General features: G+C 44.2%; 1 pseudogene; it reads left to right on the top strand.

Annotated features, from left to right (window-relative positions):
* Positions 1-22,260, top strand: part of LOC101076894 (gamma-aminobutyric acid receptor subunit alpha-3-like) — a 38,923-nt pseudogene that overhangs the window by 2,898 nt on the left and 13,765 nt on the right.

The following is a 22,260-nucleotide window of genomic DNA, read 5'->3' as shown; positions in this document are numbered from 1 at the left end:
CATTAAAGACTTTGCACATCGGGAAAAGCTCACCCAACCTGGGAGAAAGCCGACTGAGGAAGGAAATCAGACCAGTGTGACAGGGATTAGCCCAGTTCACTTCCTCTTTGTGCCACTTGGCTCTGCCTGGTTGTTCCGAGCACACAGAGGTTGTAATTGCGTTTATTAAATTAAACAATGTGGCCAGAGTGATGGTCGAGCCTGGCAAGATCTCAGAAAAGGAGCCAGCTTCGGCTGTAATTCAAGGACCTAAATGTATTGTATGCAAATCACCGCCAACCACTCAGGGCAAAGCTTGCTGTTGGCATCCTCGTACCGTAATCGAATCATCGTGTGCGCTGGTCTGAGATTGTTTGTGCTCATGGGGAAATGTAATGTTGGCACAAAATGAGCCCTTATTACGTTCTAAGTCAAAGCTGTGGATAGATTCGGCTGTATGTCCTCAGGGGATGCAAGAACATGTCGATAGTTTTAAATTTTCTCCAGCATAAAAAGGATTCCTGGCAATTTGTCACTGACAAAACTCAGAGAGCTATAAAATCAAAGATTTTCTTTCCCAGCAGTCTTCGCAGTATTGTGGTCAATCAGCAAGCGTCCTTTAGAAACCATTTGATTAAGATTGATGACACAGTTCTATTCTCACTGGTCAGAAACAAACAGGGATATGAGTGCTGCCAGTTTGTGCGTGCGACGGCGTTTGGAGTCAGTAGTGACCATGATGTGGAGGTGTGGGGGCGAAATTCCATCCGCCAGGAGCAGCCGTTTGTCCCGAACTTTGACTCCATTTTCTTCCCAATTAAACCAAAAGCTTGTTAAGGTGATCCTGTAGCATCTCTCTCTACATGAGACCAGGAAAAACATCAGCTAGTATCAATATTTTTAAGCATTTGAATATAAAACCACTCTGCACCAGTGTTGAATCCTCAGTCAGATGTCTTCTTTGGAAAATAAATAACTGGCACCATCAGTTTGTTAAATCTGACTAAAAATTATTGACAGAATCAAATGTCTCTGTAACAATGTCGATAATCCCACTTTGAGCGCTAATTGGCCAGTAAAGTTCAAGTTGCAGAAGTTTAGAAATAATCTTCAAAACAGGAATACGTTGCAGAAGGTGTCGTATCAGCACTGCGCTCCTGCCTGTGAGATCCGCCACCTCCCTGAAGCCTGCCGATGCTATCAGCACCTCCCAAATCGGCTTTGCCATAGCTGAGGCTGTGGGAGAGTTTCCTAACGGATTAAGGTGTGACAGACAAATCCTCTGTATAAGGGTCTGTCATTCCGCACCTCACCAAATTTCCTCTTTTTCTCCCCACTGAAAACGCAGCTGATTATGTTATTATTCCCTAGAATCCATGTATTACATCCAAACAAGTGTGTTTTCACACTGGTGACGAAATCCATCCGCTCGCCTTCACCTCCAAACTTCCACCATCCTTGTCCTCAGCCAACATCTAATAAGGGAGGGCACTTAGACGCTCTTGATGTCTGCTTTGTGTATCATCTATTACCAACCTGCTAGCTAACATGGCACATAATCAATAGCGTTAAGAATGAGAGTTCCAGCCATACACTTTGGCTCCAGATTGGGTCTGAATTTGACTGGCCTCGACCCCCTTTTCCTTAATCGCAAACGCCCATAAATTATTCATTCTGCGTGGGATCGCTTTGAGATGCGACCTGGTCAACAGACACCATTGCATTTTGGTGGTGTTGTCAAGGTTACTGTGTCACAGGTCCAGACAAGGGCAATGCATTCACAGCCGAGCCACTTTACTGATTGAATGACCGCACAAAACAACTCATACAACAAGCCCGAGGTGAGTTTGGGGTGAGTTTCCCAGGATCAGAAATGATCAATAATTATGATGTGTAATGATTGAGTTTACCAGCTACAAATATAATACTACACTGCCATTTTCTCACTGAATGTAAGATAGGCACTGCTATTTTTAGAAGTAGCAATGGAGCCGTTTTTATAGTGAAGGTCAGTCAGAACTCAAGTCGTCTTTGTGGGTGTAAAGCAGCGGGTCAGGCCAACTTCCTGTCATATCAATCTCAGCCCTGCAGAATTGCATGTACGCACAATTAGTTTAAGTACAAAAAGGTCGAAGTGGTACCAGAGAGCGCTGCCGTTGCTCCTAAGATTAAATGCTCAGTTTGGCTGACTCGGTCTTTATTTTACAGATAGGTTTAGAAAAGGCCTACAGCTGTTGAAAATTGCATGGTTGTATAGTGTTTATAGCATCAGTGTATCAATCAGCCCTGAAGATCACGCTGCTTCCTGTACATTACAGATCAACAGCCAATTTACGTTGTATCGAGTCACCCGAATTAGCAACACGGTGCCACAAACAGCCGATATTTTACAGGACATTATAGAAACACAGAAAACCATCCACAATATGACTGTTTTTAACTGGTCAGACCTAAAAATGCTTGATGTTCCTACAGAAAGTTTATTTGATGCCTGTACGGATGGTATTGTTGTGTCATTGTGGCCAAAAAAAATCTTCAAAAAATGTCATTGATCTGTTCTCTAATTGCTTCCAAGATCCAGGCAAGTTTTTTATCGATATAGTGAGTTTGCCTGGCGATCTTTAAAGTGACCAATCAGTGGGAAACCCCAGCAGGCATGAATCAAACTGAGTCTTAAATGGATTTCCCCACAAGGTGCCTGGACAGTGAACAAACAACAGCCTGTCAAGAAAGAAGACAAACATGTTCACTCGTATTTAGATGTATTTCTTTCATTACCACGGTCGAAGCCCTGCTTCTGTCTGATTCCCCTCAGAACACACCATTCGGTACATTCAGTCTTTCACCCACGATTCCATTTGAAGTCTGGCTGTGGCTAAACAGTCACTTCAATACAGATTCAAATCTTTCTATGCGTAATTTCTCCCAGAATTACTCTGAGTGTGTGGAACAAAGGCTTTTTTCAAGGCTGTGCGTAGGTGGGTGGTTGAGAAGTCTGTAGTCTGAAATCAAATCTGCTTTTATGTGATTCTGTTTACTGAGGCTGATGCCACATACGCCACATGTTTCTTTTCAAATGTTGCAAACAAATGCAGGTGAGCTGTTCCCCCAATACCCATTATGTTCTGCTCCTGGCTACAGTGGTTGTCTGATCTCTAAAACTACAAGCAAGAAGTTGTGGATATGCCACAACGTACAAAAGGCAAGAACACAGAAGCAAAATATGAGTGTTCTTATATAGTCTTGAAAAAGGATCTTGGATACAGACCATTTCATATCCCCTGCAGGGTGGGTAGGTTCCCCCAGCCTGTGTAAAACCAGCCTCTACAGTAAATCACCCAATTCCGAAAACCACGTAAGCTGTGAATTGAAAATATTTAAGCTATATATATATATTAAGCAAACCGTTATTGGCCAGCACATCCTTGTAATCATGTGGCTGTGTAATAGATTATCGATGTTGATTTGCTCACAGATTAGCACTTTATGGTATCCTGTTAAACAGGAAATAGGCATTAATGATAAGCTTTGTTAACTACTGTAAATCCTGTGTCCACAAACATTTAAGCAGAAGAGGAGCTTTCGCAGGATCCAGCAAAATAAATTTGTGAGGAAGATTGTGGGGAGGATAATTGCATGAGGTGACATCAGCAGTTCTGAAGATGTGGAACTATCTTTTGATACCAAAAATTTGAGGATGCCAGTGAGTGCACGAAGGAAAACAGACAAAAATCCAGTTGTTTTGGGCTGCAGAGGTTGGACCAGGTGTTGTCCCCCTCTTGTGACTTTCTTCCATTTTTAGTTTGCACACATTGTCTCAACAGTTGTGTGGATACACAATTTTGAGGTCTTAGTTTTAACATCATCCTTTAAATTCCAGCACATTTCTTTACAGGTTTGCAGTGAGGAATCAAATTTGTGTTCTTTGGAGTTGTGAGCACAAAGTTAATCACATCAAATAAAGCATCATTTGCCCAATTTATGAAATGGCACATTTATAAATTAGAGAGGGGCACTTAACAAAAGCAGGTATATGGGAGAAATGGGCTCTAGATTAATAGAGCGTGAAGCTTTTAGCTCCTGAAATGGGTTGGAAATATTGACATTTTCTGCTAGAGACTGGGTGGGAAAAATGTTGAATGGAGCGCTGAGAGATGAGCAACACGTGTTACAGAAATGGAAAACAATCAGAGGACCCTGGTGTCAAGGATGTAGCATAGCCACCCACATGAGCATAAAAAGACCAGTGTGCACGTGTGTATGTGTCTGTGTGAGTGTGTGTGTGTGTGTGTGTGTGTGTGTGTGCGTGCAGTCCATGATTGATGTAAATATCTGCAAAGCTAAAGCCAATATGGTCCAGATACATTTATGAATTCCATATCCAGCTAAGTGTGCACTTTCTTCTTTAGAATTTGCGATAAGATTTTCAATTTTCCAAGGTAAATGCCATCCACAACCCCGTCAGGTCTCGGGTTGTTTTTAATCTAGCGTGAATCTGTCTCCAGCCTTGTCGTGAAAAAAAACTGAGCGAGGAGCGGCTTGTTATTGAGCTTCCTTACAGTAACAAATGACGTCTTCAGTGCTGCTGATGCAGGTGATTGTGCCTTCCTTATCCCAGTAGATACAGCAGACGAGTGCTGCGAGTGACGGAGGTACGGCTGTTTTTGTTCTAAAAATGCCTCAGAAACTGGGTTGATGTCACAAACATTGATACCTCCCATTCCAGATCCTATCTGTGCTGGATCACTTCCTGCTGTAGCAAGTGATGCATTATTCTATCCAGCGCTTTTCACCGAGGTGCTTCCTGCGCTACATGAACTGTTTCTCATTTTCCCACCTGCGTGGAACACGTTAATTACAAACGTATCTGTGAAATGTTAAATATAACTGCCGCCATTCGTCACGTTACTAATTTACCGTTAACGCAGAACGTCTGGAAACACGGCTGCGGAAATGCTAACTCCCTGACCTCGGTTGCCAAGGCAATAAATTGAAGCCAGCCAGAGATCACGGGCACCGAGGTCTTTGCAAAACTGATAAAAATCCTTGATCTCACAAGGTAGTTTTACAGCTAAGAACTTGTGTGGGTGGATTGTAAAGGAGTCAAGGCTGGCCTTCAGCACCTGAGTCACAGAAACCGGCTGACCATTAAGGCAGATCTGGGACGAGCTACAAGAAATTATTGAGCCAGCAGACACAACAGTCATGGCTGGCTTTTTTTAAATCTCCCATTGCCCCCATAGCCAGTCAGATAGAAGTGCTTTGTTGGCCAATTTGCTCCTGGTACTCGCTGTAAATTTACATTTGGTCATTGATTTCCACTATCTGAGAACACCGCACTTGTTGAGTTTCTCTAACTTTAGCTTCCTAATGAGGATCACTGGGATCCGTGCAGGCGACTTTAACTTGGCCTCCACTTCTACCTTAACTGGAACTATTGGAAACTGCAGAAACTGCCAGCTAAACTGAATATAATCACCATCTTTCATCATGGCCCCTGGGATATATTATATAAATATATCAGACATTAACTTTGTCTTCAAAGTTTAAGTGTCAGAAACAGAAAAAAATGGGTAAGAGTTTGGCTTTGAGGGCGTTTGATGCTGGTTCTGACAGAAAGGTGTCTGAATAAAGAGTCGTATATAGAGCTGCATGGCCACGGACCAGTGCCTCGTCCCCTGCCAAATCCTTGAGTCCTATCATCCATGTGGATCTTATATGGAACTATATTCTCTGTAGCCTCTTCCAGCAGGATAATGCTCCTGCTACAACGCAAACATGGTTAAAGAACCATTTAAGGAGTTTGAGGCAAATACCCCAGAATCCGTCATCTGTGGACCTCTAAACTTCAATCCAGAGAGAACCCAGTGTCCACTTAATAGATTTAAGAAGCCTTTCTAGCGTGAGCGTCTGAAACTGATGGGAAGGATTCTGAAGGTTTGCCGCCTCCACCTCATGAGGTACTGACACGAAACCAACAAAACACCATCTTACAATGATCAAAATGACATGTGTTCACATGGTATTAAGCTCCAACTGTACAAAATAGGTTGTTAGTGCAGATCTCTCCAAAGGTGGAGGATGACGCGTTGTAGGTTTGGGAGCGAAACACTGAATCGGGTAAAGCCAGCAGCTGTCGCACCCCCACACCCTCCACTGCCGCCGCCATCCCTTTGCTTCTTTGCATGCGCATTATCAGACAGAAACAGACAAGATGAGGACAGAAGAAAGAAACAAACAAGGGAAATCAGTCACATTGTCGAGGCTTTGAGTGAGCTGTCGGTGAGAGGCTACGTGCCGCATGATGGGTTGCTGCGTAACATCATCAGCATATTGTTGATTGACTGGGGCAGAATGGAAGTGGGAGGATCTGGTGGCGAAGATTAGTAATGCTGGAAAGGTTAACTCGTGCATGGAGCCAACCTTGGAATTCAGTGTTCAATTATAAAGAATGTGATAATTAGACTTCCCCTCCCCCAGCACACACCTCCTCATTCTGGAAGTCAGATGACAGGAGTGAACGTACGTCTGTATTATAAATGAAGCAGCGCCCCAATAACACAACAGCAAAGAGGCATCGGCGTCCTTCATGTTTCCTCTGCACAGCACTCCCGGACCCCCTCCACTCGGCGGTGTGGGCACCGTAGCATTAAAATATTGGGATTCTTATCACACATCGCAGCAGACAGAGTGAATTCAAGATTCATGAGTGGGATCTGCAGCCAAATGTTTGTTAGGACTGGGATGGGAGTAAATCAGAGAGACTGCGTGATGAAAGAGAGGACGGTTCACAGAAAATAAACTCCGGGTTTCCTGAAAATAGGGGTGTTTGAATCCTTTTAAAGGGGACAGGAAGTCAGTGGAACATGAAACTTGGCAAAAAGTACCAGTATCTTTTTTAAGATTTGTTGTCCTACAGTTGTAGGAACCTTCTCACTCAAATGCAGAAAGAGAGTGGCAACAGGTATTTTTATAGGTCGTACCGCTCCCACACATCCAGAGAGGAAACGACCCCCACTGAGTCTGCGCTGCCGTGGCAGAGAAGCGTGAAACGTGCAATGACCAGGTGTCCGGCCCACTGAAATCGCAGGCTGCAGCACAGCTGGATGTGGTGCACTTACATCAAACACGCACATTTCCCCCCCCTGCAGAGTATAGATATGTGAATGCACAGAAAAGTGAGAATCGCAAGCATAAAGCGCATAAAAACGGTATAAATGGCAGCCGAGAGTCATCAAAAAGGTAAAATGAGACTTATGGTCAGGTTCAGATGATGTAAAAATGAAATCACGTGCTGGGATCCGATCCACTTGCAGTCCACGGACCGCACGTTTAATAGGTTGACTTTCCCGTTGGCCTTCAGCTCATAATGAAACGTGCCCCGCTGCGCTCACACTAGGATTTAATCAAAACGTTGCACACTGCTTAAAGGATAAAGGATCACTGACCAAGTCAGTCACTGAACCAACCACATGGCCGGAGCGGAGGTGTGTGGCGCTCCAGTATTTACAACTGTGAATTTGTCCTTTCTGCTGCTCTCAATATTCTTTACAGTTACAGTCAATCCTTTTTTATGAAAGCGATAAAAAAAAATGAGGCAAGTTGGAAAGAACTTTAATCCTTTCGTGATTTACCGGAATATTTTGGAAAACTGCCCGGCTCAGGAAATCACTTCACGATCTCACCGCTCTTCTCCTCCTCATTCCATGCCTCCTCACACCTCCTGGCTGGGATCACCCCGAGATACCAAAACCCCCCCACCCCACCCCAGCCCCCCGGCCGAGCTTCTGGTTCCTCACCCGTCAGAGCGGTCCACTGGGTCACTAACCTCTAAGGAGATCCAGTCCTCAGCACATCCGCCCAGCCTACACATGCTTATATATTTATTTACTTATTTGTTTCCAGTAGCCTAAAAAAGTCCCTGAATGAGCCACCACAGAGGACCCGAACAGTCCAGCAGGAACTTGCAACTCTGTGTTCTGCAACATTCATAAAACCGGCAGAGTAAAAGCATACACGGCTGACAACGTACCCTCTAAACAGCGAACGTTCGTGCAGGAGTTTAATATTTTACAGTCTCCCAAATACGTTCTGTGTCTTCGTTTCAGCCGAGGAGCGGTGTAGATCCCTGGGATTTAGCCATACTTAAGGGGATGACTTAAACAGAAGCTGGGGAAATTAGTAACCTTGGATTTCACAGGGTAATAACGTTGACCTGAATGTCTTAAAATCCCCCGTCCTGTGCTGACAACATGAAAACGTTGCATCGGAGAGTACGCTCAAAGCAATTTTTTTCCCGGTGAAGTTATTAAATGCGCAAAAACTGTGGATTCATTTAGCAATTCGCGATGGAAGAAGGTGTCAAATATAATTGGGCCAAGGAAAAAACAGTGTTGATACCTGCTTGAGGTTAATAGTGTCACGTTTCACTGCTCCATTGTTTGAGGTGTTGTGGGATGTGGCATTGATGGGTTGTCAGGTTTGTCAAACGTCCTCTTAAAAGAATAGAAGCTGTCTCCGGGTGCTCTTGGTAACAGTCTGTTACTGTCAGCGAAATAGACACAGAAGAGAAATATTAAGCGATATTTGTTTTATATTGCCAACATTATTTGGTTACGGCGCCAGGTTTGTGATGTGTGGCTGACGGGTCGTTTTTGTGTTTTCCCCAACATTTTTACAGGCAAAACGTGGAAAAAGGTTACAGACAGTATGAACTAACATGGCCCAAAACTGGCACGTCTTTTTTAATGTGATGAAAGTGTGCAAATCCTATCTGCCTCAGCGTAACCTGGAGACAAGAACACTGTTCTAGTGCATAAATTCATGCTCTATTCTCACCAATATATCTTGGCTGTATCAGCAAATATAATATATTCTTGTATATAATATAGAACTTGTCAGCATGATGGTTAAATTATTAAAAAAATCTATATAAACATTATGAAAACCTGACCTAGCATCACATTGAAGCGGGACTATATAGTGCATCGCAGTATATCTGTAGTGAGTTTGTCATATTTCTTCCTTAGGCAACTTTTAATGAATAACAATCCATTTCTAGTACAGATGAATTGTTTTATTCTGTTTCTTTCAACATGAAAAATAAAGGGGATATGAAGAAGGAGAGTGGTGCAGCCCCCATTATTGCAGAACTCGTGTTTTAACAACAAATTGTGTCAAATTTTCTTTATCCTCATCAGGGAATTTAAGCAGCTGGCTCCAAATTGTGTGTGTGTGTGTGTGTGTGTGTGTGTGTGTGTGTGTGTGTGTGTGTGTGTGTGTGTGTGTGTGTGTGCGCGTGTGTGTGTGAGGGAGGGAGGCTTTACTGTGTTTTAGTGAAGCACGCAGATGCTAACACTCTGCAACAAAAGCACTTTATTTTTTGTTTTTTTTCTGAAGTGAATGTTTTTAGCGTGGAGTGATTTCTCCACCTCCAAAGGTTCCTCATTCATTTCCGCAGCTTCTGTCAGAAAGGCCAAACAGGCCTTTTGTTTGATATGTGACTCCCGTTCAGTAAGATATCGCCTATTGCCGTTCAACTTGTCAAAGGCCCTCCTAAAGCTTTTTTCATGTGTGTTTTTGGGGGATTTTGGTGCATCTGAGCTCAAATGAGTCTGCCTGGCGTTTCTTGATAAGGTGTGTAAATGAAAAGCAGGAAATGCATTTTTTTCCCTCACTCTCAAATATTTATGAGTACACCAAGAAGCTGTCATAATTTAGCATACATTTGGCGGAGCTTGATTATACAGTCAGGTGCCGTCCCGATTTGACAAGCGAACTCAGTGAGCTGCAAATCAGGACTTTGGAGTTGAAAGACTGAGTCTCAGTGGTGTTCAGTATGGAGCTAACCTGCCTGTAATATCTGACATCATCTGGCTTCTTAGGATTTCTTAGGATTTCAGCAAAATGCAGCCACTGTTAGTTGACATTTCCTAATCCAGACTATAATTGGGGCTAAAAATGGCAGTCGTTGCTAGGAACAGCTATACACATGCTGTGCTCTTTGCGGGTGTGAGGCTTGATTTTATATGTAGTTGTTTCTCACAAGCGCACACGTCCATAAAAGCCACACGACTATACTGGACTCGTTTTGTTCCACTATTCCAAGTTCTGAAGTGTTTTTGTCCGCGGAGGAAAGTTCCAAGTAGCCGTTTTAGCCCAGTTAGCATTGAAATGGATGTGGCTGTGGCACTGACAGACTCTCGCGGGGAGCCGAGACAGACTAAGCCTCACAAAGACAGATGTGATCGATGCTGAGAGAACACGGCTCCTTTTGAATACTCTGGTTATTATTCCAGCATTAAAGTGAGCCGCACAATGCTGCTTCTGCGATAGTGCAGCAGGACATGGGCCGCTTGTTGAAGGGTGATTACTGGGATATTATAGATCAGCTCTTTAGGGGATTTAAGTTTAATTAAAGCCAGTTCTCATTAACTCATCACTGTTCCACATAAAGTAGAGAGGCCTTTTCATCAGGGGTAAATTAATAAGCAGTGGGTGACACGTGGCCAATGGTCATTTCAGATTTATTTAACAAAATCTAAGTTCTCGCTTGGTGGGAAATTCACAGTTTCTTTAAAATGCAATTATTGTATTGTAAGCAGGTTTTCCGGCGGTGCTCTATTGACCTTTTTTGCTGTCTCCATCCTCCTGCAGGGCAGTGGTTGGACACAGAGAGCCGATACCCGATGACAGCAAGGACAACATCACCATATTCACCCGAATCCTCGACAGGCTGCTGGATGGATACGACAACAGGCTACGTCCTGGCCTGGGAGGTGAGCACCAGTCAAGCAGGCCCCCAAGCGTTGTGTTCCTTCTTATGAATTTAAAGGGTTGAAAGAGAGAAAAAACAGCCCAAATGAATATTTCAGCATTGATCAGCTGTTTTTTTTGTCCATTCACTGTGTTGGTGCTTGCTAATTTGGTATCTGGTTGTAACTTTTGTAACCCTGAGCTCGGTCTAAACGTGCCCAGTGCTTGAGGACATTAGAAGACTGTGTGTCTCATACTGGTGCCACAGCACAGGAGGGTTATCCTGATCTCAGGTCAGAACTCTGCTCTCCCATGGGTGGACATCTTTGTTCAGCTGCATCCACACAGCAAAGAAGCTTGTCAGTGGAAATCTCTATAATTGATGCCATTTTATCCAAATGCCCCCTCCTCATCCCCCCAAGGACAACACACTACATAACAGCGTCCCCGCACGCCTAAGCGTGCCCTGCTGTTTCCCGGCCAGCCAGCTGGAATGGTCATTTCTGCTCCGCTGAGTGCTCCTGGAGCCACGAGGCTGTTCAGCAGGCTGTGGAGCCACCAAGCCAAATGACTTGGAGTCCACGGCCCCAACCAGAGAGACGTTAATGTGGCCCTCTGCCTCAATGCAGAGCTTGAAGGAGATGAGGAGGCACATCAGAGCTTATGGGCCCAATGGCTTCAATTTGTATTTGAACGACTAACTGCACAGCTGGCTGTGGTGCACTGAAGTGCAGCACTACCCATCCCTCCATCTATCTATCTATCTATCTATCTATCTATCTATCTATCTATCTATCTATCTATCTATCTATCTATCTATCTATCTATCTATCTATCTATCTATCTATCTATCTATCTATCTATCTATCCATCCATCCATCCATCCATCCATCCATCCATCCATCCATCCCTCCCTCCCTCCCTCCTCCCTCCCTCCCTCCCTCCCTCCCTCCCTCCAGTCCAGTCCAGTCCAGTCCAGTCCAGTCCAGTCCAGTCAGAGAAAGGGGCATCAACCAGGAGCATTTTGCCCCCTTCCACTGCCCTCTATGAGCTCTGCCCTACGCTCCAGTGCATTGTTTGTAAACACTCATACCCCCCCATGCAAAGTGCTGACTCGGTGTTGTGATAATCACATATTTGTGGGAGCTATTTGTGTCGCAGCGATGATTAATGTGGGAGTGGATCTCCTCTCTCGTGGGGGCCCTTTGCCAATGGATGGGCGGTGTCACCCGTGGGTGGCCACTTAGATCCAGGACACAGTTAGAGCAGAGGATCTGTTTCACTTTCGGAAAAGGGGCTCATCACTCACCGGTTGTTGAGCCACTGGGAGCGGCTATTTGTCTCACCAGCGGTCCAAAACCCTGTTTCGCACATTTGGCCCAGAGGAGCTGATTCATCCCACGCCACAGAGGGCAGATTTGGAGCTGTCTAGACTTTGAGGTCGTGCCCTATTTAATGTCGCAATCAGATCATTTGTGAGGTTTGTGTAGTAAAAAGTCAGTCTGTAACCACAAAACTGGAATATCCTTCGTAGAGTTGAGGTTCGGATGCAACATTACAATCAAGGATAATTGGAGGGATACTTTAATCATATCAAAGACGTCTATAGGTGCAGATTTTGCGATGGCAGCAGAGTCATTAAAGCCGACCTGCTGTGTTTCACTCCTGAGCCAAGAGTCCTTCGGCTACTGTTAAATGTTCAGGGGCAGACCAACTAAAATCATTTTGGGTCAGATGAGACGTCTCCTCTCCACAGATAAAGACTTGGGTCGCGCCCAAAGCAGATTTTATGCTGTCGTGGACAAACCGGCTGGAGCCAAAGCAGCGGTCGCGTTAATGAACCGTTGGCTTTAAAAAACATCTGCGAAGTTGCTCTCGGCGTTCTTTACACCATCGTTTGAGGAATAAAAGAAGGATTCTGAGCCAGGAACTTGTGATGTAGCCAGTGTTACGGTGCTGAAGCCCACATTCTTAATGTAAGCGTGTAATGCTCATCTCAGAGTCATAAACAAAACACGGTTGGTATCGGTATTAATCTGTCAACAAGAGGATAAAAGTCTTAACCGAGCAGCATTGATTACAGTGGCATATTTCCGCGAGCTTAGTTAAATGTCAGCAGACGGACTTTTTCCCTTTCATGGACACAAACAATCGGCTTACCGGGGCAAAGATGGCTTTGCTCAATTGTTTCCTGTTTCTTGTTGTGTCTCCCCTCAGAGAGCGTGACAGAAGTGAGGACGAACATCTACGTGACGAGTTTTGGGCCCGTGTCAGACACAGACATGGTGAGTGTGTTCTCCCCCACCTCCGGTCGCATTTTAATCGCAACAGTGAGTCACTGAAATTCGGCCACGGCCACAAAAATCTTTCCTGTTGAGTGGAGATTTTCCGAGGGTTCACGTGTAAGAGCGATTGGCGTTTAGAGACCACTGACAAAAACATTTTGGGCTAAGTGGTTCCAGTCTTGGGGAGGAAATTCCCCTCTTCAAACAGCAGATGTTGGTGATGTTATGTGCGTTGTCTAGGGACGTTATGCAGCCTCTGACTTATTCGATCATGCGGCTCTAATTGACTGCCCTGAGCCCTGGGTTCTTCCAGCGTCTCAGCGCTGAGCTAGCATGACAGCCTGTATGCTGGACTGCGATTAGTCAGTGTCAGAAAACTTGGATTTCTTCTTTCGTGAGCAGGGTCGATAAGTTTCCTCCCAGAATCGCTCCAGTTTAGGCCATTTAAAGGCTGTCAGCACACTTTTCCAATTGTTTCAACCCCGAGGGACCACAAACAGGGGGACAGTTTGAACCGATATGAACATTTTAATGTTTTTACATCACACAACAGACACCAACACATCAATGGCGTCTCACAGAATCTCTCATCAACTAACATGATTCCATCTAAACTACTTGAGTAGTTTACATAAGTTGGTGATGCTTCTCAGTCCACTAATGCTCTTTGTTTGCCCGAAAGCTACCTGAGACTCAAGTTAGTGCAGTAAAATACTTTTAATGACGTCACACAGACGAATAATTGGATTAAACTAACCTTGAGTCCAGCAGGGGCGAATCAGGTCCACAAAACGGCTTAAAAAAAGTGTGTTCAATCCATAAGCAGAACTTTAAATAAGTTGGTGGGAATGTTTTCATTATGCTCATTAGAAAAAGGTCTTCTAGCCTTTAAGATGATTAGCTACATCAGCAGTTACAGAAAGAGCGTCAAACCCATGTGTGACACATCAATACGTACCGACTGTATCAGCCTCCTCAGCCAGATATTTAGTAACAGCTTGTCAGATCATAACAAACCATATTGAACTTGCTGTGCTACTTCGATCGATATGCTCAAGCTTTCCCAGGTATTCACACCGACGTTCTGTCTCCTCTTCTGCTCCAGTCTAAAAAGGCAGCTCTTTTAGCTGCAGCTCTCCATACAAATTGCTAAATGCATTAGTCTCACTGAAAGACAAATACTGTCAATTGAAGTTTAGCTATGCTGCCTTAACTTGACCATTGCAATGTATTTAATGGTACCTTTTCACTGCCTATACAATGAAGCGTTGGGTTGTTTTAAGAAGCAAAATGGTTTAAATCAAAGTCCAACAATTATAAAAATCAAGAGTCTAGCTGTGTGGTGATTTGAGAGGCCTATTCGTGCAAATTAAGCAAGTAGCTAAACTTTTATCACTGTTGTGCTGCAGCTCCTGAGGGTTGTGTCACGCTCATGTCAAAGTGTCTATTTTCAGCATCTGGATGTGACAGTTTTCAGCTTTCCATGTCCACTGACCCATTCTCTTATGAGCTGTGCTAACTCATATTGCCGTTAAGTGGTGCAGTTTAGTTCATGTTCCGTCTTAACGGGTTGAAACAGAACAGTGTGACATCATAGGAGCCTGAAGCCAAAAAAGGAACGTGTCACACAGGAAGGTCTGCTTGTCCATGGTACTTTGCACGCTAACATTATTCTTAAAATGTAACTAGTCAAGTTAAAACCTTTAATTATTTCTGACTTAAGGGATATTCTAGACTCAACCTGCAAGGAAAAATGTTGGACCAACCCAGACCATCGCTCTTTTTCAGAAAACCGCTGAAGTACTGGATCATGTTAGATGATCAGAGAATAGTCTGATCAAATTAGTATCCTGAAAATTCAAATATTATAACAACGACCCCTTGAAATCTTAAACTCAATTCTTATATAATCAGTTTCTCAGCCCTCCTCTTTAAGATCCCGTTTGCCATCTTGCCGGTACAGACCTTGGTCTGTTGACTTTTTATCAAGAGTGAGCACTCTTCTTCTTCTTTTTTTCTCCTTCTTTTCTTTTTTTCTTCTTCTTCATAACAATAGAGTACTTTATCTTTCTCACCAGATCTTACCTCTGGGGTCTCTCAAAGGACTCAAATCTTCCCTGGATCATTCTTTGGCACGTTCCCATCGGCAAAGTCATGAATCAATGACAGGCGGGCACAGAGAACGGTCCACAGCGGCACACCATGACGCACGGGAGGACACGGCATGCTAATACCATTGCAATCAAAGCCTGTTTTCAGGCCACTATAGCAGTCAAAGTCATCCTTTAGTAGTGGTCACAATGGATGGATGGGCGGATGGACAGACGGACAGACAGGAATTTATGTTCATATTCACAGGAAAGGCTGACCTCTAAACTCCACTCTGCCGTGTCTTATAATCGTTACCTTCTCATTGAATTTGTTGCAGGGCTGTTGTGAGATGATCTCCATGGAGAGGACAAAGGTCACAGATATCAGCAAGCTGGCGGAATGAGAGGAAAAGACAGACGCTTATAGAGCGTGGGGATGTAGTCAGGAGGTGGTGCAGACTGGGGAAAATAAGGTCTTGACGCTGGACTTTAATAACGAGCGGTCCGAAGCACAGCAATCTGAGCGGAGCAGCCCCTGGAAGTGAGTGATAGAGAGACTAGCAAGGGCGACGGTGTCGAGTGGGCGGCTAACGTTTGCGTATAAGGATAAATGAGTGACGGTGCTGGGAGTGAGTCATTTTCCCAATTTTCAGAAAAGTTTATCTGGGCTTTGAAGACACTGTGGAACTGGAGGCGAATCTACAATAGGTCAGGGCAGCATTTGCGTTTACTGGTCCATGAGTTTCCAGGCTACTGAGCTCAGAATGGAGAGGATGTGTTGTTGAAGCGCCTCGGAGACGAGGCAACGCGGTAAACAGTTCGCAGGAACCGAACACAGGGGGCCAGTTTTCTGGGTCAGTTAAAGAAAAGTCAATGACTAATCCTGGAGGTATTGGAGAGGTGGGAAGGAGCTTTTACACAGATTTCACTGATTGTTCACAAAAGGAAAGTTCAGTATCTGAGACAATCCGCCAGATTAATTCAGAGCTGCTTCTGCTCATTAAAAGCCGGCGGAGACAATCAGCTCCAGCTGTTAAAGATCTTTTAAGTTTTGGACTTCTTCTTTGATCTCCTCATCCGGCATTCGTGTTCAGTCAAAACTACTTTGCATCTTTTCAGAAGTCAAAGCACCTCCCTATCACACCATCACTACTGATGAGAAACGGCCCCTGCTGGGGATGATGTACAAATATAGTTGTCAACAGCTGTTATATGAGCAGCAGGCAAATGGCTTATGTGATAGTTGGCCTAATAGTTTCCTTTAGATTGTCGAATGATAGAGAGGTTAAAGGTCGACGTTTTAAATTGAAAGGGACAGAACTGAGGGACGGGGATAAGTACGCACAATCCGAAAGCGCTTTACTGCTCTTGATCCTACCGCATCACCCGTCAGGCTCGCCATTACTCTTTCAGAAGATGTCACTTCCAACACCGCTCGACGCACACTCCCGACATTAACTGTCACCTCGTTTGATTTCGGCATCTGTTTGAGGATGCCTCTTCTTGCTTTATCGAATGGATTATTGATGAGCAACAACACTCAACACTGACAGTCCTGATACCAGCGAGACGACATGACAACCTCCGAAACTGCTGCATCTGCGCTGCGTGCGCGTCAGGCAGTGCCATTGGGCTGCGCGGTCCTTGGCTACAACAAGGTGAAAGTTGGATGTGAGGGCAGCTCAAATCTGACGTCAACAGCATTTGACTTCTTTAGAATTCCGAGATACGGCACAATGCTGGACACGCCCACTCCGGGTGCAGCCATTGAGAATGCGACCGTCGTCAAGGAGACCCCTTAGGGAGGTACGGCGGAATAAAACACAGTCAATCGGACCAATTTTCCCATTCAGGTGAATTCGCAATGAAATATGCCACAAATTGCACACAAGCCCTGCAGTTAGGAGGATTTTCGCATTGTCAAAATACTTCCATCTGCACCCGAATGCTAGACTGACTGGTTGTCATTGTGGTCCCTAAAGCCACACTGACAGCATGGGTAGAAAAACAAAAAAATAAACGCTGCGCGAAACCGTTCAAACAGGCAGAGCACACTCTTTACCCAAGGCATCGCGTACATCCAGTGGTCCAATTACCCATCTCCATAACATCAAGTGTCCTAGAAATGTCTGCTTCTCGTTCACCCCGAGGGCTCCTTCTTCTGCCTTCACTCGCAACCCAAGATGCCACATCTGCCTTTACTGTCCCACTGTGGCCACGGGAGGGGGGGGGGGGGGGACATTGCATAATCGGACTGAAACTGGAATATTGGGCCAAAACCAGGGCACAGTGTTCAGAGTCACGCCCGACCACGGCAGATCTCTGCGTCACTCCAAGTCCCACGACGATCTTGATGCTGATCTTTGGTAAGTATGTGGGAAGGGGGTGTTTTCCTGCTCTTTTTGTTTCCCTCCGGAGTCGCAGCTCATTCACATGTAGGTCGTGTCACCGCTCGCCGCTGGTGTTTGACAGGTCGGCTCTGACAAAATTGGAGGCGATCGGGACTGTCACGGGTGGAGTCGTTTTGACAGTGTCGGGGGGGCAGATCTGAGCAGGATTCCATCAATGGGAAAAGCTTTAGTTAGCCTGCAGTTGTGTGCTTTAAATACAGGAAAGTTAGACGGAGCTGCACGGACAAGGTGATGTGAAGGGAACAAATGATTGTGTGAAGTTTGAGGGTGAACTGCAGGAACGAGCATCAGTCACATTGACCTCATTCAGAGACTCGGACACCCATTTATACTTGTGTTTGTGAGAAGTTCACATTGGCCCCAGCGTCTCGGCACATCTCAGAAACAAAACTACCGTGAAATACTTCTTAATTACATTCCCTTCGCCAGGCAAGTCATTACGTTCCTCGGCTTCTCAACGTGATTCATCAAGCAGATGGAAAGCGGAGCAGGTACGGCGCTTTCAGACACGCCACTGATGAAAAGAAACATCGAGAAAGGTAACAATTAAAGGCTCGAGGATGGCTTTTGTTCAACAGGTTGCAGATTCAGCTGTCAGATATTACTTGTTTGCATACAATGATGCTTGGTTTTCTACCCTGGGTTGATTGGTGACTGCTCCTTCCTATAACACAGCCTGCATAAAGCTTCCAGAAACATACAGTGGTTTGTTATTAAAGCTGGAAGCAGATAAGAAAGACATCTAGGCTTGTGTTGGGCATCATAATTAACGCTTATACTGGCAGTTCAGACCACATTTCTTTTATAAAAGCAGCGATAGGTGATATAAATAGCAACCGTCACAGGTCTGTTCAGGAACTGCTTGATGTTCTACAGATGTTACAGATGTTCAGACCACTAAATGCTGATGACTGCCGCGTAGCGCCGTGAAAAAAATATTTTGCCTCAGAGCTGCGGAAGTTGCTGAACGCTGTAGCTAATTGGAGTCGGAGTGGGATTCACAGCTCATTGCGAGTATGAGGCAGGTCTGAATCCCAGCAGAGGCGGGTGAACCGCACACATGTGAGAGAAAGACTCTCACCTGATCTTTGACTTGCAGTTGGTTGAAATAATACACTTGTAAAGCCCAAAAACCTCAGGACGCAAAAGAAAAAGGCTTCACGTTGGCTGCAGAGCAAAACGTCCAGGTGGGGGAGCAAATTATGAAAAAAGTTAGATGATCTCATATCTAAATGTTTAGAATTTAATGAAGTCATTAATTTAAGAGTGGAGGCTGCATTAATATTTAATCATGTATTAGGCACAATCTTCCTGCCTTTATCATCTTTTTTTGCCGTCTAGACTCATTTAGTCCAGTCTGCTGTACATCCGGAGCTGCGGCCTTCTCTGCCGGCTCCCTCATTTCCTTTTGATCATTTTTTCCCTCCTTCTTGCAAATGAAGCCATTCTTGAGCTCCACTCTGTAGTTTTGTGATGTGTGGTGACAAATTAGGACAGTTTTCATGAACAGCACGAATGCAAATGAGAATAAGGTCTGCATCATTAAACGCTTTCACCTGAACCAGGACAGCGTGACAGACGAGACACTTTTAGATTCTATTATTCTCTCATTTGAGAAATGCAAGTGAAGCTTTTAATACATTTTTGTTTTATCATGTGCAGACATGCTCCAGAAACAAATATAAGCATATTGGTCTCCAACTCCAATTATAAAAAGTATTTTCTATTAGAACGCCTCTACCTGGCAGACATTATTAAACAAAAAATCAATATGCAATAACCCTCAGATGCAGATATTAACATACATTAATGCTTTTCCTGTCTTTACACCCTTACACAGAGAATGAAAAGAAATAATATTCCCCTGATGAAAATCCCTCACACAGCCGGCTATAACAGGCCGCGCTTCCTATTTGACCTTTTATTATGTCGTTAAAGTAGAAATGATGAGCTCCACTTCATACATTACACTGTTTGCAGCCTTCTTTTATTCCCTAATTTCTATGGCCAATTTCATTATTACAGCTGCAATATTCATTTAAGGCCATTTTGATGTTTTAGGTGTTTCATGGCAGAACTACACCTGCACAGGGACTATTTTCTGTGCCAGAGCAGATGCTTTATAACATGGATAAGTGGGTTTGTTTTGTTATTATCTAGTTAGTCAAAACCATTAATCTATGGTGTTCTGAGAGGACTTCAGTTGTGGTTTGGCTCTATAGTAGACTTAAAATATTGACCTGTCTTCACACTAGCTGCCAGCTGCCGCCTTCTCGTCCGTCTGTCCCTATAATAAACGCAGCATATTAGAGGAAATCAGTTTACAGCCATATAAAAACCATCCATATTCATGAAGAGTGATTCTGTATTCATGAATTTGTAATCTTGTCATTCAGGTGTTGCGAGTGTGTTTTAAAGTGTCATTTAGCTTTGAGTTGAGTCCAGCTTTTTTCCGACTCCCTTCTTTTTTTTAAAGACGTTTTAGGTAGAAGCCCGGCGTCGTCAAGGACAAATCAATCATGGGGGTCCTTGGAGGAACACAGCTGGCACCTGAACCACTTTGCAATTTGGCCTTGCCTGGGAGATGGCGGCATCTTTCCTCATTCCTTTCAATCTTTGGATTCATTTTCTTTTTTATTTGTGCATAAGACTTCCATTCAGAGGGCGCGGCAAAGCTTCCGCCAGCTGGGCCAAAACCATCGATTCATCACTGGAATGTTTTGTATTGATTGGGGAAAGATTTGGCAACGTGGTTGGTGCTCATAAAGAAAAGACAAGTCTGTAATTCAGCGTTTAACTGTGGTGATGGAGATTTAAACACTCCCAGCTCTGTGCGTGCCAGCATAGAACGGATTTCCCTCACATTTTTGCCAGAAAGTATCGATGAAGACCATTCCCAGGACAAGCAAATCTCCTTTTAAATAGGTGTAAAAAATTTGTATTAGAAGCCTGATTTTAAATGGTGTTGCTGTTGTTATTCTGCTTGCAGACACCTGGAATGTTACTGAGCAGCGGCTAAAATTAAATGGTGACTTAAAGGTTTGAAGACGGAGGCTGCAGCACTTTCTATGGGCTTTATTAAGTGCACTGCTGTGAGAGAAAAACTATTTCTTTATTTTATTATGGTCCCGCACACAGGCTACAGGGGATCAATGACATGGCAGTCAATCTCTGTCGGCAGTGCCCTCTAGTCCATTCAATATCCTGCCTTGTATTATTTCAGATGTCATGGCGAATATTAACTTTCTTCTCATGTGTATAGGCCTAATCATAACCGGGGAAAAAGTTATTAAAAAAGCAGTTCTAGAGGGTCATGGGTCATTGGGGGTTTGAAGCGGTTGAAATCGTCGAGGGCTCATATGTTGTGTGTGAAGACAAAGCGGCTCAAAAAAGCCCAACTGAAACGCACTCACACACCAATTTCACATGCAGCCCCGTCTAAACAGGCAACTGTTTCATTGTGGCCTCCACAGAATCATCTGGTCGACACATAAAGCAGATTCAGGGTAAATAATTATAGGCTGCAAAACAGTTGTACCTATGCTAAAGGAGCATTAGTCCTTTTAATCTTGCTCTGGCTCCATTTTGTCACTGTGATTGATGAAGCTGCTGCAGACTGTTGCAGCCCTTCCGACCTGGTTGTCATTTTACAACTTGAAAAGAAAGCTGCGCTTCCTAGAAATCAGTTGCAGCTCGTATAGAGTATAGAGCGCAAGTCCCATTTCTCTGTCGGCAGCAGCACAAGGAGAATTAAAAATGGGCATATATGGTGACTTTTATTGATCGCTGACAATTGCAGTGTTGCACGACCGCTTGCTTCCATCTCACTCTGATAAAACAGCTGCAGTCGCCCTGCACAGACGTTCTTATACAGCTGATGCAGTGACTCTGTTGCTAGGACACAGTTCGCTGGATGAATCGCGTGAAATGAATTGCATTCGACTGGCGACTTCCTGGATTCATTCCCTTTTATTTACACTTAGTGCGTTGGCAACAGCAGAGAAACTTTGCTTTATATTAATAAAACATGAAACAAATGTTTTACAAGGTTTTTCTTCAGCTGGTTCTCATTTGCGCCCCGGTCCAATGTTGCTCTTTGAAGGATAAATAAAAGCATGAATAACGTAATTGGGGTGTGACAGTGTGGTGGTCATGCATCATCTTAAAGATGCAATATATTATTGAAAGGAAATGTTTAGATTTTATCCTTTTGGCCAGGGCACATACGTTTCCCCATTGATTGTCCCTCATTTCAAAATATAGGCTTGGAAAAGCCTGTGAAGAGTTAATAAAGGGCATCAGCGTTCATGAACTCTGCCTTGCATGTGCTTCCCTCAGGAGTACACCATCGACGTCTTCTTCCGTCAGAGTTGGAGAGACGAGAGGCTAAAGTTTGATGGACCTATGCAGGTTTTACCCCTGAACAACCTCCTGGCCAGTAAGATTTGGACTCCTGACACCTTTTTCCACAACGGAAAGAAGTCTGTTGCCCACAACATGACGACTCCGAACAAACTGCTGCGCCTGGTCGACAACGGCACGCTTCTATATACAATGAGGTGAGGCGGTTTTAACATGACTTCTTTGTCCTTACTTTTAATCTGTAAAGCTATGCCATTGAGCAGACAGCTAGACGGTAACGCTCAGCATTTTTGCATCGATAAAGAGCGCCCGGCCATCCTCTCGAGGATCACATCATCTTATCCATGTAGAATTTTCCGAGTGGCTAGATTTGAAGAG

This window comes from Takifugu rubripes, unplaced genomic scaffold (genome assembly GCF_901000725.2).
Source record: "Takifugu rubripes unplaced genomic scaffold, fTakRub1.2, whole genome shotgun sequence".
In the NCBI taxonomy this organism is placed as follows: Eukaryota; Metazoa; Chordata; class Actinopteri; order Tetraodontiformes; family Tetraodontidae; genus Takifugu; species Takifugu rubripes.
This window is presented reverse-complemented; position numbering and strand designations above follow the sequence as displayed.